This window comes from Ascaphus truei, chromosome 2, assembly GCF_040206685.1.
Source record: "Ascaphus truei isolate aAscTru1 chromosome 2, aAscTru1.hap1, whole genome shotgun sequence".
Lineage (NCBI taxonomy): Eukaryota > Metazoa > Chordata > Amphibia > Anura > Ascaphidae > Ascaphus > Ascaphus truei.
In genome coordinates this window covers 170,166,617-170,181,456 of record NC_134484.1, presented here as the reverse complement: position 1 = coordinate 170,181,456, position 14,840 = coordinate 170,166,617, and the positions used below count along the sequence as shown (strand labels likewise).

Below are 14,840 nucleotides of genomic sequence, written 5' to 3'. Positions count from 1 at the left end.
TCCTCCTCCACCGGGTGGATGAATAGAGCCTGCTGCATCTTCCAGGGTTTCAGCAAGTTCACATGGTAAATATGTTTACCCTTACTGGACCCTGGTTGAGCGATCTCATAATTCACATCACCCGTACGGTGGAGTACTTCGAATGGGCCCTGTCATTTGGCCAGGAGTTTACTCTCGCAACTGGGTAATAATAACATCACCTGGTCTCCCGGGTAAAACACTCTCATGCGAGCATTCTGATTGTAATGTCTCTCCTGACTGTCCTGGGCTGATCTAAGATTCTCCCTAGCAAAATGGCCGACCACATCTAGGCGCTTCCTAAGGTCTAGTACATATTGCAGGGTATTCTTAGAAGGGGACCGCTGTTCCTCCCAGGACTCCGTTAGGAGGTCTAGGATACCCCGGGGTTGGCGGCTATACAGCAGTTCAAATGGAGAGAATCCCGTGGAGGCCTGGGGAACTTCCCGCACTGCAAACAGCAGAAAAGGGAAAAGTTCATCCCAGGCTCTCTTCTCCGAATCCACAAATTTCCTCAGCATCCCTTTTAGAGTTTGGTTAAATCTTTCCACCAATCCGTCAGTCTGTGGATGGTAGACCGACGTCCGAACAGACTTGACCTCTAGTAATTTTAAGACATCCTGCATCAACTTAGCCATAAAATTTGTACCTTGGTCTGTCAACATAACCTGGGGAAGTCAACCCGTGAGAACAGCTCCAACAACTTGTTGGCTACTTGCTTCGCCGTTGCTGTTCTCAGGGGGAACGCCTCAGGATATCTTGTTGCATAATCAACAATTACAAGAATAAACCTGTGCCCTTTCGAAGAAGGTTCTAGAGGTCCTACCAAGTCTACCCCAATTCTCTCAAATGGAACTGACACCAAGGGTAGAGGAACCAAAGGGGCTGTTTTTTGTCCCTTTGGACTAGTTAGCTGGCACTCTGGACATGCCGCACATAACTTAGCAATATCACTATGCATCCCTGGCCAATAGAATCGGGACAAAAAATATGGTCCAATGTTTTATCCCTGCCCAGGTGACCACCCCAAGGGACAGTATGGGCTAGAGTGAACACAGATTTAACAAACGACTTGGGAACCAATATCTATCTGGTGACCTCCTCTGTTTGTGTCTGCCTATTCACCCTATACAGGATATCATTTGATAACTCAAAATGGGGGAATACTATCACCCCCTGTACATTCAAAATTTGCTCATCAATTTTTACCACCTTGTCATACTGTCTAGCAAGGACTGGGTCTTCCCTTTGCCTCTGGCGAAAATCAGGGAGGTATAGGTCTGGTAAGTCTCCAGGGCTCATATCCCCCTCCCTCTGGCCATCCCAGTCATCACTTGTGCCTTCTGGCTATTAGAATGGTCACCTTGAGACCCAGATTTCTGCAACCAGTCCTGTTTGTCAGAGCGTCTTTGCTTCCGAGTCTTTTGAACCCGGTGTCTACTGGGAAAAAGGTCTGCCGAGAAGGGGAACAGTTTGCCAGGGTTCTCCTGAGCCATAAAATAAGGCTCCTTGTGAGAGACTGGAGCCATTAGGTCCGAAAAGAAAGGCCAGTCCCGGCCGAGCACAATGGGGGCAGGGAGCCAAAGAGCGACTCCTACTTCGAGGTAGGCCTCCTGGCCTTTTACCTGTAGCCGGATTTTGGCCGTCGGATACCGCTTTACATCGCCGTGTATACATTCTATACTCCATGGGGAGTCAAAAGAACACACGTTAGGCGGTAACAGTTCCTGGAGGACCAGAGTTTTCCCAGAGCCCGAATCTACAAGGGCCTGGACGTTTTTTTCCCCAATCAGGGTTGGATGTAGCCAGGGCTTGTATTTTCTCCAGTGAAGGCCGAGGCGACGGTCCTGCTGAAGGAACAATCCATCTGTGGACAGTCCACATGCCGATGGCCTTGTTCTCCGCAGGCGGAACATGGAGAGGGTTCCCTAGCAGGAGGGGGCCGTGGATAGCGCTCTGCTGGACCAGATACTGGAGACCAGGCATCTGGGGGGTCCTGTGGGTGACGTCCTCGGACGTTCCTCTCATTTTGCGACAATCCGACATCAGGAAGGAAATGAGGGTCTCGGCGGGGACCAGCATTTGGACTCCGTCCTTGCTGGAACGACTGCTCCTTCCGTTGGACTTGGTGGTTGCGTATGGACGGGCCGTAGGTTTCCCGCTGATCCGACCTCCCTCTTTGGGCTTCCGCAAGTGCTGGTGGAGTCGGGTCCAGGACACTCGCCTGCTGCTCAGCCCCAAGGAAGTTCTCCACGAGTCGGACCGCCAAAGCTAGGGTTTCAGCAGCGTGGCGTTTTACCCACAAGCATGTGGAAGGGGGTATTATTTGTAGAAATTGTTCCAAAACCACCTGCTCAAGAATTGCCTCCTTAGTGCACTCCTCGGGTTGTATCCAGCGCGTACACAAGTCCAATAACCGCTGAGCGAGGACCCGGGGTCTCATCTTAGCGGTGTACTTCATGTTCCGGAACTGCTGCCGGTAGGTCTCTGGGGTCAGATCTAAGCGATCCAGTATGGTGGCTTTTACTTGTCGGTAGTCCATTGCCTGATCTGCTGGGAGGCCCTGATATGAGGCCTGGGCTTCTCCTATGTGGAGCGGGGCCAAAGCAATTGCCCAGCAATCAGTAGCCCAGCCCTGAGCTTCGGCAACTCTTTCAAATGTTAGTAAAAAAGCCTCTGGATCCTCGTTCGGAGCCATTTTCCTCAGGAGTATCTTGCTTGCAAGTTCTGGACTGGTAGACCCCTGGAATTGGGTCAGCAGCTTGGCCATCCGCTCCTCCTGTGCTGCCTGCTGCTGGGATAGGAGCTGTGTTTGCTGCTGCAATAGTCTTTCATCTCTCTCTGCTTGTAGCCGGGCCTGCTCCTGCATTAACTGTCCCTGCTGTCTGGTCTGCTCGCACAGAAACTCTTAAAAAAATTCTTCCATTTCTTCCATTCTTGTGTGTGTGTGTGTGTGTGTGTGTGTGGCCCTTTAACTGCAGGGGCCTTTTGAAAATCCCGGCACATCTGACACCATATGTTGCAGCGTACATGCAACTACACATGCAGGTTCTTTGGATAAGGCTTATTTATTTTAGCCTTAAAACATACAGCACACTGTGACAGGGTGAAGTCAACCCCTATCAGTTATGCCTGGGAAACATATGTCTGAGTGCTTCATCCAGCACTCATAAGGGTTAACTCAGGTGGAAGCTAGCTAATCATGATGTAAGCTGACACCTGAGAGCCAGCAAGGTAGATAAGGATCTTGTTACCAGCAGTAGCTGCCTGTCTCAGATGAGAGGACGTGGATAGATGTGCTGCTAGCCAGAAGGCTACAGCTACTACTTACTGCAGCCAAAGTAAGATTTCTTTCATTTGTTTGCATGACTGCTTAAAAAGACTCTTACGGTTTGGCTATGATTTAGCCAGCCAGCCTGCTAGCTAGGACTGCTGTGTTAGTCAGTTTTCTCCCAACGTGGAGCAGGATTTATTTGCTTAAAGGGACAGTGTACCCGCATGTTATGTTGCTGTGGAGAAATAAAGCCACTGAACGTTTTCATTTATCCTGAAACTACACGTGTGGACTGTTCCCTGACCTCGGCTACAGGCCGTCCTGCCACACACACCAAAAACAAATAGCTTCTCATTAGCAAACAAAAGAAAAATAGCTTATCTTCAGCATGTAAACAAAACAGGTTTTCTTCAGCGTGCAGGACACAACAGTTCATCAAAATGTACTTTGCAAACAGACCTTAAATGAAGCTGTTCTCTCTCCAGAGTTTTCAGGGTATTTCCCTGCTTCAGACAGCATACAAAAAGACAGACCTTGTTTCAGTAATCTCTTCAGTAACTCACTCCTGTCTGCTGACCAGCCAGGCATGTGTGCACATCCTGGGGTTTTGAACACACCTTGATTAGGCAGCTGGGTTCAACTAATTGCCATGAGCTTCCCAGCTGAAGTTAACCTCATCACTGCTGCACTGCAGACTAAACATATGTCTGCCAGGCATATAGCTGGTGGCTTTTATTTACCCTGTCACAGGGGGGTTGTATGTATTAGGGGGTAGGGGTTCTATGTATTTGGTGGGAGGTTTTTTATATGTATTTGGGGTACGGCGTGGTAGTATGTATTTGGGGGGTAGGGTTTTTTGTATGTATTTGGGGGTTGGAGGTTTGTATATATTTGGGGGGTGGGGGTTCTTTTAATGTATTTGGGGGTTGGAATGTTTTTTGTATTTGGGGGTGGGCTTTTTTGGTATTAATTTGGGGGGGGTGGTTGTGGGGGGGGGGGAGGGAATGAGTGAGGAGTGGGGTAATTGACAGAGGGGGGAAAGTGAGAGGATGAAAGGAAAGGCAACCCTGTGCTCTGGAATGGGTTCAAAGAAACACTGCGAGGGTCCTCACTGAGACCGGGGGGAGCGTGAGAAAAGTCATCAAGACACCACAACGTGTCTAATGGAAGGAACAGTTCCCAAGGAAGGAATATGTTTAGGGGTAAATGGGGGTAAGTAATGTCATCTTACCCCTCCATGCAGACCCCGTATCGATGTCAGTCTTCCTCCGTTAGGGATAGGGCAAAGTGGTTCTGTCGGAAGGGCTGATTAACAGGTCTGTGAGAGTAAGGAAATGCCGTCTTACCTCACTGAATAAGCCCTCCGTCAGCCTTTTTCTCCCATCCTCCTGAATTGCACTGAACTGCACCGTCTGCACGTCCGCAGTGGGAAACACCTCCTCCTCCCCCCCTTGGGTGCCGCCAAAGACAAAATGTAAGCAATAGAAATGGAGGTTGCTCCGAGGCACTCACACGCAGTCCTGGTGGTCCCCTGGCGAGATGAAAAACTGGGGTCCCCAAGATAGTGACAAAATGATAGGCTTTATTGAAACATAGTGGTGAACAAACCAGTCCTTTCACGCGTTTCACGCAGAATATGGGAGAGTGAGAGGGGATGCTAGAGAGTTGGTGAGGGAGGGAGTGAGTGAGTGAGGAAAAGAGGGAGTAAGAGTGAGGCGCAGGGGAGAAATACATGCAAGACGGGGAGGGATTGAGTGAGTGTGTGGTAATTGATGGAGAGGGGGAGGGGGAGAGGTGAGATGGGGTAAGGGAGGGAGAGAGTGTGAGGATTCATCTCTTTAGCATGGGTTTATTCGCAAATCAACTTCCCCCGCTGGGGCTGGTTTCTTCTTGTTTCCAAAAAATACGGTTATCTTAGGCCATGTATCGATTACAGAGGCCTAAATAAAATCACTGTAAACATTGTTATCCTTTACCACACATTTCTAAACTGTTCGACCACTTACACAAGGCTACGATCTTCACCAAACTGGATCTTCGAGGAGCTTACAATTTAATTTGGTTCAGAGAGGGTGATGACTGGAAGACAGCCTTTAATACCCGTGATGGCCATTACGAATATCTGGTCATGCCATTCGGGTTATGGAATGAACCGGTCGTATTTCAAAATTTCATCAATGAGATTTTCAGGGATCTACTCGACAGTTTCTCGTGGCATATCTGGATAATATACTTATTTATTCCAGTTCCTTGTCCAAACATCGGGCACCGAGTAGACTGGTCCTCCAAAGACTTCAGGACCACTCCCTCTTTGCCAAGCTCGAGAAATGTCAGTTCGAACAGAAAAAGATTTTCTTCCTTGGGTATCCTTTCATCTCTTCCCTTGGATTTGAGATGGATCGTGCGAAAGTATCGGCAGTGCTGGATTGGCCTATACCGACAGGCCTCAAACCATTTCAATGATTTCTTGGGTTTGCCAACTACTACCGACGATTTATCAGGAAATTCTCCAAGTTTGTTGTACCCATTACGGCTCTTACTAAGATTTTGGAAGGCCTTCTGTCAAAGAATGGGCATCTCCCTTCATTTTTCTTCTTCGTACCATCCCCAGTCCAATGGACTCACAGAAAGGGCCAATCAGTCCTTAGAACAATTCCTGTGATGTTTTGTATCTAAACTACAGGACGACTGGGTTGATCTGCTCCTGTGGGCCGAGTTTTCCCACAATTCTATTAAACACGATTCCACACTGGAATCTCTGTTCTTTTGTGCCTACGGGTGCCCACCCTGCTGCCCTTGCTCCTTTCAGTCCTCTATCCAGAGTTCCTGCAGTGGATGATAAGATCCCAAATCACCAATTACTCTGGAAGAAGATCCGGACAGTCTGACCAAAGCCGCCCTCCAGCAAAAATCCTAGGCGGATAAATGTCGACCACTACCTCCCCCATTTCAAGTGGAAGATCAAGTTTGGCTGGCTACAAAAAACTCGGGTCAGAGTTCATTGGACCTTACAAAATAAACCCGGTGGCGTTCAAACTGGAACTTCCGGATAGCTTAAGGATACCTCCTGTGTTCCATGTTTCCCTCCTCAAACCATTCATCCAGAATAACAAAAAAACTTAAAGCGCAACAAATATAGTGATAAAGTCAAGCTGCTGCCTGAACACCAGCGGTTTCCCCAAACCGCAGCTTAACAACCTAAACCAAAAAGTGCTCGGGGCGCAAAGTGACAAAAAGTGTACAGTTAAATGTGCAAATAAACCCAGTGATAAATAGCACTGAAATACACAAAATACTGTTGCTCCATATAGTGAAATCCTCAGGTCTGTGGACTCCTAGTTGACCTCATATGAAGACAAGAACACAAATGCAGAGGGTATAGTGTATTAACATTTACTCATGAAGACAAACAACACAGAGGGGAATGGTAACAAAATCACACTCTCCCTGCTGGTATATGAGCAAGAAGTGACTTTGGGCGCACTTCAACCCTCCTCCCGTGGTGACTGTTCCTCAATCAGTTGCTCAGCTACTCAGCATGCAACTGGAAAGCAGGAACAGGCTGTAGTCTCCTCAGTTGGTGTCTCCCAATCAGGATTCCTTAGAGGGTTGGCCGAACATGTTGGGCCTTTTGATCCTTTGAGGCCACCATATCAACCCTCTAAGGAATCCTGATTGGGAGACACCAACTGAGGAGACTACAGCCTGTTCCTGCTTTTGCATGCTGAGTAGCTGAGCAGCTGATTGAGGAGCAGTCACCACGGGAGGAGGGTTGAAGTGCGCCCAAAGTCACTTCTTGCTCATATACCAGCAGGGAGAGTGTGATTTTGTTACCAATCCCCTCTGTGTTGTTTGTCTTCATGAGTAAATGTTAATACACTATACCCTCTGCATTTGTGTTCTTGTCTTCATATGAGGTCAACTAAGAGTCCACAGACCAGAGGATTTCACTATATGGAGCAACAGTATTTTGTGTATTTCAGTGCTATTTATCACTGGGTTTATTTGCACATTTAACTGTACACTTTTTGTCACTTTGCGCCACGAGCACTTTTTGGTTTACATTCATCCAGAATACCTTCTCTCCTTCTATTCTCCCTCCTCCTAGACCGAATTTTAAGTATGCCAGATACTGGATTCCCATAGATCCGGTGGCGGGCTACAGTACTTGGTCCATTGGAAGGGTTATGGACTCAAGGAGAATTCATGGATCAAATCCAGGAATGTCCATGCCCCCAACCTGGTCCAGGCATTTCATCTGAGATTTCCTGCAAAACTGTCTTAGATCGCACGGAGGTCTCTCCTAAAGAGAGGGTACTGTAAGCATTATGCTCGATCCGTGCCGGGTTTTGCTGCCAGTTCGGGTTTTCCAGGTTGCCTGCCCATTCTGCTCAATTTGGCCATTTTGGTTACTAGCAGCCTGCTATATAAGCTTAGGTGATTTTACATTGATTGCACAACACCACACAACACTGGGCTAGTGGATGTATACATTGGAGACCGTGTGTTAAGAACTGTTCTATATTCTCATAGCATAACAAGTGGGACTTATCGTTTATATCTTTACATTACCACAGCTACATTGTCAGGTATTGGAGCACATGTTAGGGATTCATTTCCGCCACCTAACTTTATAAGGCTGCACTTCCTGGTGGGAGGCGCCGAGCAAGGTTCTAATATTTGCAGTTCCTGTTGTCTACGCTGTCACGCTTTACCCTTTTATCTGTTTGGATTTCCCTGTTGCTGACCCAGGACCGTGAACCCAACCTCGCTGCTTCCTGCCTGCCCTGAAGTTTTGCCTGTTTACTGGACTTTGCACCACTGCCGTCAGCCCTGACCTCCTGCCTGCTTAGCGACTATGGATACACTAACAGGACTCTGTCCCTGGGCTCTGGTCGGTTATTGTGCATCCCTACCTCAGCCCTGCGGGTCCGCTTCCTGATGGGCGACGAGCACCGTCACAGAGAGGGAGGGAGACGGAGGGGAGAGCAATAGATAGGAAGGAGGGAGGGACTAGAGGGGGCTCGCGAGGTGTGAAATGGGAGGGGGCTCACAAGACCGCCGACACGGAGGGCGGTCGTAACTCTAGTCCTGTACCCCGGGAAATCTGTCTGCGGCCCTGAGAGGAGCTAGTAAAGCCATGGATAATGAACAGATTAATGTGGAGGAGGGAGATATACCTGCCAGCTTGTGTTCCTATCTGAAAATCTTATATATATTTTTTTATTTTTGTACTGACCATATACACTGTGTGAGACCTGAATTCAAGAAGAAGCAGTACCAGCTCCACTGGATTTTGAGCAAGTCAACATCTAAATCAGGGATGTTCAACTCCAGTCCTCAAGCCCCCCTAACAGGTCAGATGTTTAAGATATCCCTGCTTCAGCACAGGTGGCTCAATCAGTCCCTGCTTCAGCACAGGTGGCACAATCAGAGACTAAATCTTCGACTGAAAATCTGACCTGTTGGGGATTTGAGGGCTGGAGTTGAGCACCAATGATCTAAATGATAGATGTTAAGCGTCTCAGGCTAGGAATGAATGGTGTCCATACACTAAGAACCAGATTTAGTTTGGAAAGTTTAGCGCTGCGTTTTCGCTATTTCTGGAATTATGACCCAATCTAGTTTGGCACTACAGAGTCGTTTGCAGCTAGTCTTAAAATAATAATTATACCTGTGTAGCATTTGCACGTCATTGCATAAACACACGGCCTTAAAAATGTAGCTTTTGGGAGTCTGACTGAGGTCTGCAACAACTGGGCCCTGCAGAAGGAAGCTCAGCAGCACAATGAGCGAGGAAACAAGCTGCCAGCAGTCAGAGCGTGAAAGAAAACTCAAATTTAGCAAGAAAATTGGAATAAATAATAATACATCATTTCTCTTCTTCTCCAAGGCGTTAGTCTATTTTCAATGAGTCTATATCAATTATTGCCAGGCAGTGTCTGCACATCAACAATTGCAGCCAAGGCTCCAGAAAATGTATATGGCAAATGCTACACTAGGCTCTTAGGCCGCGGATATAGTAGATGTGTGCGCGCGACGGAGCGCATGGTGTTGCGCACACCTGTGGCCTGTGAGCGATCCGTGGCCTTTGGGATGGGGAGGGGGAGGCGTGCCGGGGAGGCATGGTGGAGGCGTGGCTGAACCGCTCACATGACCCGGCCGTTGTGCGACCAAAACAAAATCTTTTGTCTGGTCGAAAATCACCCGCGCAATCGCGCGCTCTATGGCCTGTCCCATAGAGGTACGGCCTTTTGTTCGAGTCGCACACGCGGTCATGCACGGTATGGATGTGGTCTTATAGTGTAGTCTGATTAATACCTGGTCGCTGGAGGCGCATCATTAAGAAGGGGTCTTCAATTAAGAACAGCCGTTAATCCAACTCTAAATTGGATGCTAAAACAAGACTGGAAACTGAGGAGCAGACGTCATACATATCCTCATGATTAAGGAGTCATGCTCAGAAGAATTGGGAAGTACCACATTTCCTTTAAATGTTATTCTGAATGTAAAGAAGGGCCTCTGGGCTCGAAACGTTTCCCCCGTAACACTTATATCTATTTGTATACAGCTCCCTTAACAAGATATCTTTGCCTCTGACGCCACATTGGCACCAATATTTTCTCCCCAGTATAGGAACGCATGCACTCGTTTGAACATATGCCACTCCCCTACCAGTAGCAACTTCACTGCAGATGGGTATCTTTTCATTACATTTTATATGGACTCCTGAGAGAATGTAGATATTAATGTGATTTATCCTTGTTTCACAAAAGGTCCAGATGTGAGCGATCACATGTGATTTGTGACATTTATATATCATTAATATTTCATTGCAGATGTGGGCAACTTTTGTAATACGCTTGATATATTTTATTATAGATTGTATATATAGCGGCATTGTGGAGATCCCCCTTTTCTCTGTGCCCCAAATTCTAACTATACATTTGTAACGGGTATTCCCCCCCCCAATCGCAGATATAGTGTGGGTGCGGAGAACATACGGTGTTACCAGGTGTGGTGCATATACCTGCAGGCTCACAGGAGGGCTGAGCCTCCGCCAGTGAGAGCCTGGGGTGAATCCTTTGGAACGTTCTCGATTTCAGCGCCTTCACCTATGTAGGATTCTATGGGAATGTAGAATGGCCCTAACATAGGAACCCACCCAGAAACAACATACACCAGTGTTATGGCTAACAGGTTTACTGAATGAATAAATGACAACTCTTACATAACAATTATAACACCACCATATTATAACATCCCCACGCGGTGCCCACAGCCCAACCCCTTTGTCCCGTGGTCAGCGCTGCCACTACGTGAGAGAGAATGTTATGATCTGTTGGTGCACATATAGAGTACCTGCCGAGTGCTCCTGCACTCGGGCCTGCAAGGAACTTCACAAAGGATCTGTCGTTCTGGGATCCCGTCTGATCCGGTCCGGTGAATCCTAGCTTGGGGTCCGCCAGGGGCGGTCCCACCCTGAAAATAGTCTTTCTCTCTGGGCGTAGACTTGAGCCCAAGTCTCCTTTCAGCAGGAACGCAGCGTCCATTGTGTCCCTGTCTATCACTGGCACTACGTGACACACGCTATACTACAGGCCGTCCCTACAGTACAGCAACCTGTAATGGCTTTGGGGAAAACTCCTAGGGCCTACCGGGTAGCCTATCTTATGCAGGGGTCCCAGACCCCCTGCACCCACACTACCTCCTCCCGTACTACCCAAGTCCCCTCTACCTCACTATTAACTAACTGATCCCAGCGCCTGCAGCAACAAGCTGTGACCCACTGGATGCTTGCAGCCAACGTGCTGCACAACACTGTGCCTGCCTGTCAGACCTCACGGCACGGACAGCCGTGACCCTGACAAGACAGCACACTGACACAAAGGGCAACGTCCCTATCTCGGGCCGTCCCTTATAATTACCCACTAACTGGTGGGGAGTTGGGGCCTACCTGGGACCTGGGGTTTCTCTGGCCTAGTACAGCAGAGCCCTGCTCTGTGTACACTACCTTCCCCAATCTCTTCCTGGATCCAACTGACAAAAACTCTGTCTGCACACAACATTGTTGCAACTCTGCAGCATGAGAATCTGCCAGCTCTATTGGCTTCAATGCTGCCTGTGACCAGGGTGAAAGTGCAGTCCCCAGAGGCTGCTGGGAATTGTAGTCCTTGGCACAGCTCTTTCCTATGGGGACTGCGTGCGCGATCTTTACTGCGCATGTGCGACGCTGTAATGGCCGCCGCTACGCTTAACTGCGCCTGCACAACCTCCCAGAGCTCCGGCACACTAGCGATGGCCACCGCTACCCTGGCCAACCTCTGCGCATTGTGCGAACCTCGCGCCGCAACCAAGATGGTGGTGCTCGCCGGGAGAAGCCGCCGTCCCCTTCCCCCACTGCCACAGAGGTAAGGCAGGGGGCAAAGGAAGATCAGGGGAACCGGGGGTGACCCCCTTACACATTATTTAACGTATGTACGCCCATGTTTAACTCATTTAAATAAATTAGGAATAGACACGCCTTTACTCTGCCTGTCAAGTAGGTAAATTAACGACCTCCGCTCAAATTCTTGTATTCTCCTATTTTTGGCCAACTGTAAATTAGGGTCTTATTTTTATGAGCTGCCAACTGGCCACTTGCACCCATATTCTTACTGCGCACTACAACTCCACTATCGTTAGCTAACTCTAAATCAGCCCATAAAAGTGCTATGTGAAAAGAAATGCTTATGCGCAGTGGTTTTTAGAACAACTATTATATGAACTAAAGACAAGTTACAGTAGGCAATAGGTTGTAAATAGAGGGGGGAACTGATCAGTCACTGAGACATGAGGACCTTCGAACTGTCGGATCCCCTCTCCCGTATCCTGTGTTTGAACAGCGGTGACACTATGCCCAGACAGCATAACTCATCCCTTGTCAGTCTCTCTAGGCTCTCAAAAATGTGTTAAGTAGTATATGTATTTCATGTACCTAACCCCTATTTGTTTTCATTTGATGAGGCAATGTCAGGGGGCAAGGTTTTTTTTTTCCATCCTTCGCTTTTTGACTTTCTTTCCTGTCTGCTCTCAATGCCTTCCCTTCTCTCTCCATTGAAATGACAGTATCCCCAGTCTGTTTCCTCCTGTTTAATGCCGTTGCCTGGATCACCGTGGCACTGCTCCAACTTCCAGGGAGTATTCTCCACAGCCTGCAAGCTTTGTCCGCCTGACTTCTTCCCTTCTGCTCTCCCATTTCCATTCAACTAAACTCTACCTCCATCCACAGCATCTTCTTACCATGTGTATCTGTTTACGCCTTTCATTTCTACGGAATCTCCTCAATATCATTCTTCCTTTTTTTTTTGTTTACCCTCTCACTGGTTGGCAGTTCAACTCTGGCCCCAACATCTGATTCTGTCCAAACCGTTTGGACCATATTTACTACGCAGTCTTCTGTCATAAGACACCTTTTGGAACTGGAAGACACTTCAAGTGACTGGGCCATAAGGGGCCCTCGGGCACCAGAATGGGTCTTATGGAATATTATCTTCAATAATTTTCTATTTTGTAGCAATATTGGTATATATCACATTTACTCCGAAATTGCAGATGTGGAATAGCTGCATTATGAAGTGTTCCCTGGTGTCTGTGTCAAGTTCAGAACGTTGGTCTCTTACATTTGATGCAGATCAGCTTGCCAGGGTAGTTTAACCCACCTTAGAGTCAAAGTGATTTTTTTATCAAGCAGGTACAGCAAAATGGGAGGAAAATGACCGCCTTAAACACAAAACTTCATTGACCCCGTTATAATGTATACATTGTGAACCTTCTGCATTATTCTTTCTATATATTTCCATAACCCACCCTAAAAACAGCTAAATACAGGGACGCGGGCAGATGCATGTTCAAAATGTATCGAGCAGTGACTATTATAGGGTTAATTCAGGCTTGACATATAGAACTAATTATATCCATGTCAGGATCATTGTCTATACTATTACAGGCAGCTGTTCAGTCCCTCTGAATTAGTGGCAAGGGAAAGGGAGAGTTGTGCACAGAGCAGCAAAGCAGACATGTGTTTTACTCTTCCCCGGATGTCTCTACATGATGATTCCCACCTGCAATCATTTTAAAGGTATAGGACACAGCATATAGCAGTTACAAAGGTGGAGAGAGGCTCAGCTCTCTCTCCAGTTTGCCATAGGGGGGCTTTAGCCTTATTCTACATTCAGCGCCATTGAACTCAGACACAGTATTTGTTAACTAGGCTGCTTCCGACTAACCTGATAAAATAATTACCATAACAAAAACCTCAAGAAAAATATTAATTTACAAACACTCTCCTTGTAACTAGTTTTAAAGGAACATTTATTAACAATTGAGAAGGTGCTTTTGAAACTGGATCATACAAATAGGGGTGCCTCGCAGACAATATAAAAAAAAAAAGATTAAGGGGCGGTATTGAGCAATAGACTTGAATGGGAGTTTTCGGAAGATCACCGTGTCATCCGGCGCTTCGGAGCTTATTAGATAATCCCATAAGAAGCACAATTCCTGGCAGCAACATTCAACGTTATTATCTTTCTCAGCACTGGAGACCAGTGCATTTCTGGCTCCTTCTGCACTGAAAGGGTTACAACATAACCCACACTACAATGATGGCCTGTTTTATGCTTCTCACCTCTGCCAAACTCCTGCACCAGCCTCTCCCCTGCAGAAGCCCCATACTCCAGATGTTCCTCTGTCCTCTGCCTTGTGTTTTCTGTCTACCTCTCGATAACCATGCACCTCTCATCTACCCCCCCCCCCCCTCCCACCCACCCCTCCACATTCACGGACAGCTGGATTCCTGGCTGGATCTTCCTTTTTTTTACCCTGCTCTCTCCGAGTTTGTTTACAACCGCTACCAGGAGCGACAGCTACTCTGACTTTATTTTAAGAATCGTCGATGACTAACAAAGTTAAAAGGAGCTTAGCACTAAAAACAAGCCTATTTTTAGATATGCTGTTGTTACTGTGCATTATGGTGCTGCACTTGATCACTTTGAGTTTGTCAAATTCACAGAGGTTACCCCATCCCTGCCTCCAGCAGATCAGGGATTAGAACAGGAGCCCGTCACATCCAGCGCACCCAGGTGTGTCTGATCTTGGGTGGGATATAAAGAAAGCAAACACCCAAGGTAGTTATTTTTTATTTTCATATAACTGAGGCATGCCAAACCAGGTGCTATTTTAACATACGTGACGAGAGGCCCTTTATGTAGAATCTTCTTTTGCTCTTTCCAAAGCTGCTTTTTCCATTTATGTATTTAGATCTGATGCTTTGTTCATTAGATAGAAGCGTATGAAATATTAAGTGCCTGGGAGGTTTAAGACGAAGCTCTCCCATTGTACAGCAGGGCCCCGGGCATACGGCGGGTTCCGTTCTAAGGGCCCGTCGTATAGTGAAAATTGCCAGAAAGCGGAACCGGCGATTTTCAGCTATGCGCATGCGCAACCTGGCATTTTCCCCCTTGTGCGCATGCGCAACCCGGCATTTTCCCCCTTGTGCGCATGCGCAACC

General features: G+C 47.5%; 1 protein-coding gene across 2 annotated transcripts in view; it reads right to left on the bottom strand.

The window, feature by feature from the left end:
• NFATC1 (nuclear factor of activated T cells 1) overlaps positions 1-14,051 on the bottom strand; it is a 256,254-nt gene extending 242,203 nt beyond the window's left edge. Inside the window, exon 1 of one of the 2 annotated variants that reach the window (XM_075585523.1) lies at positions 13,959-14,051. The gene's annotated coding sequence lies outside the window, so the exon portion shown is untranslated. The remainder of the gene's footprint in view (positions 1-13,958) is intronic. The other variant, XM_075585525.1, reaches the window with a different exon arrangement.
• Positions 14,052-14,840: the final 789 nt, after the last annotated feature.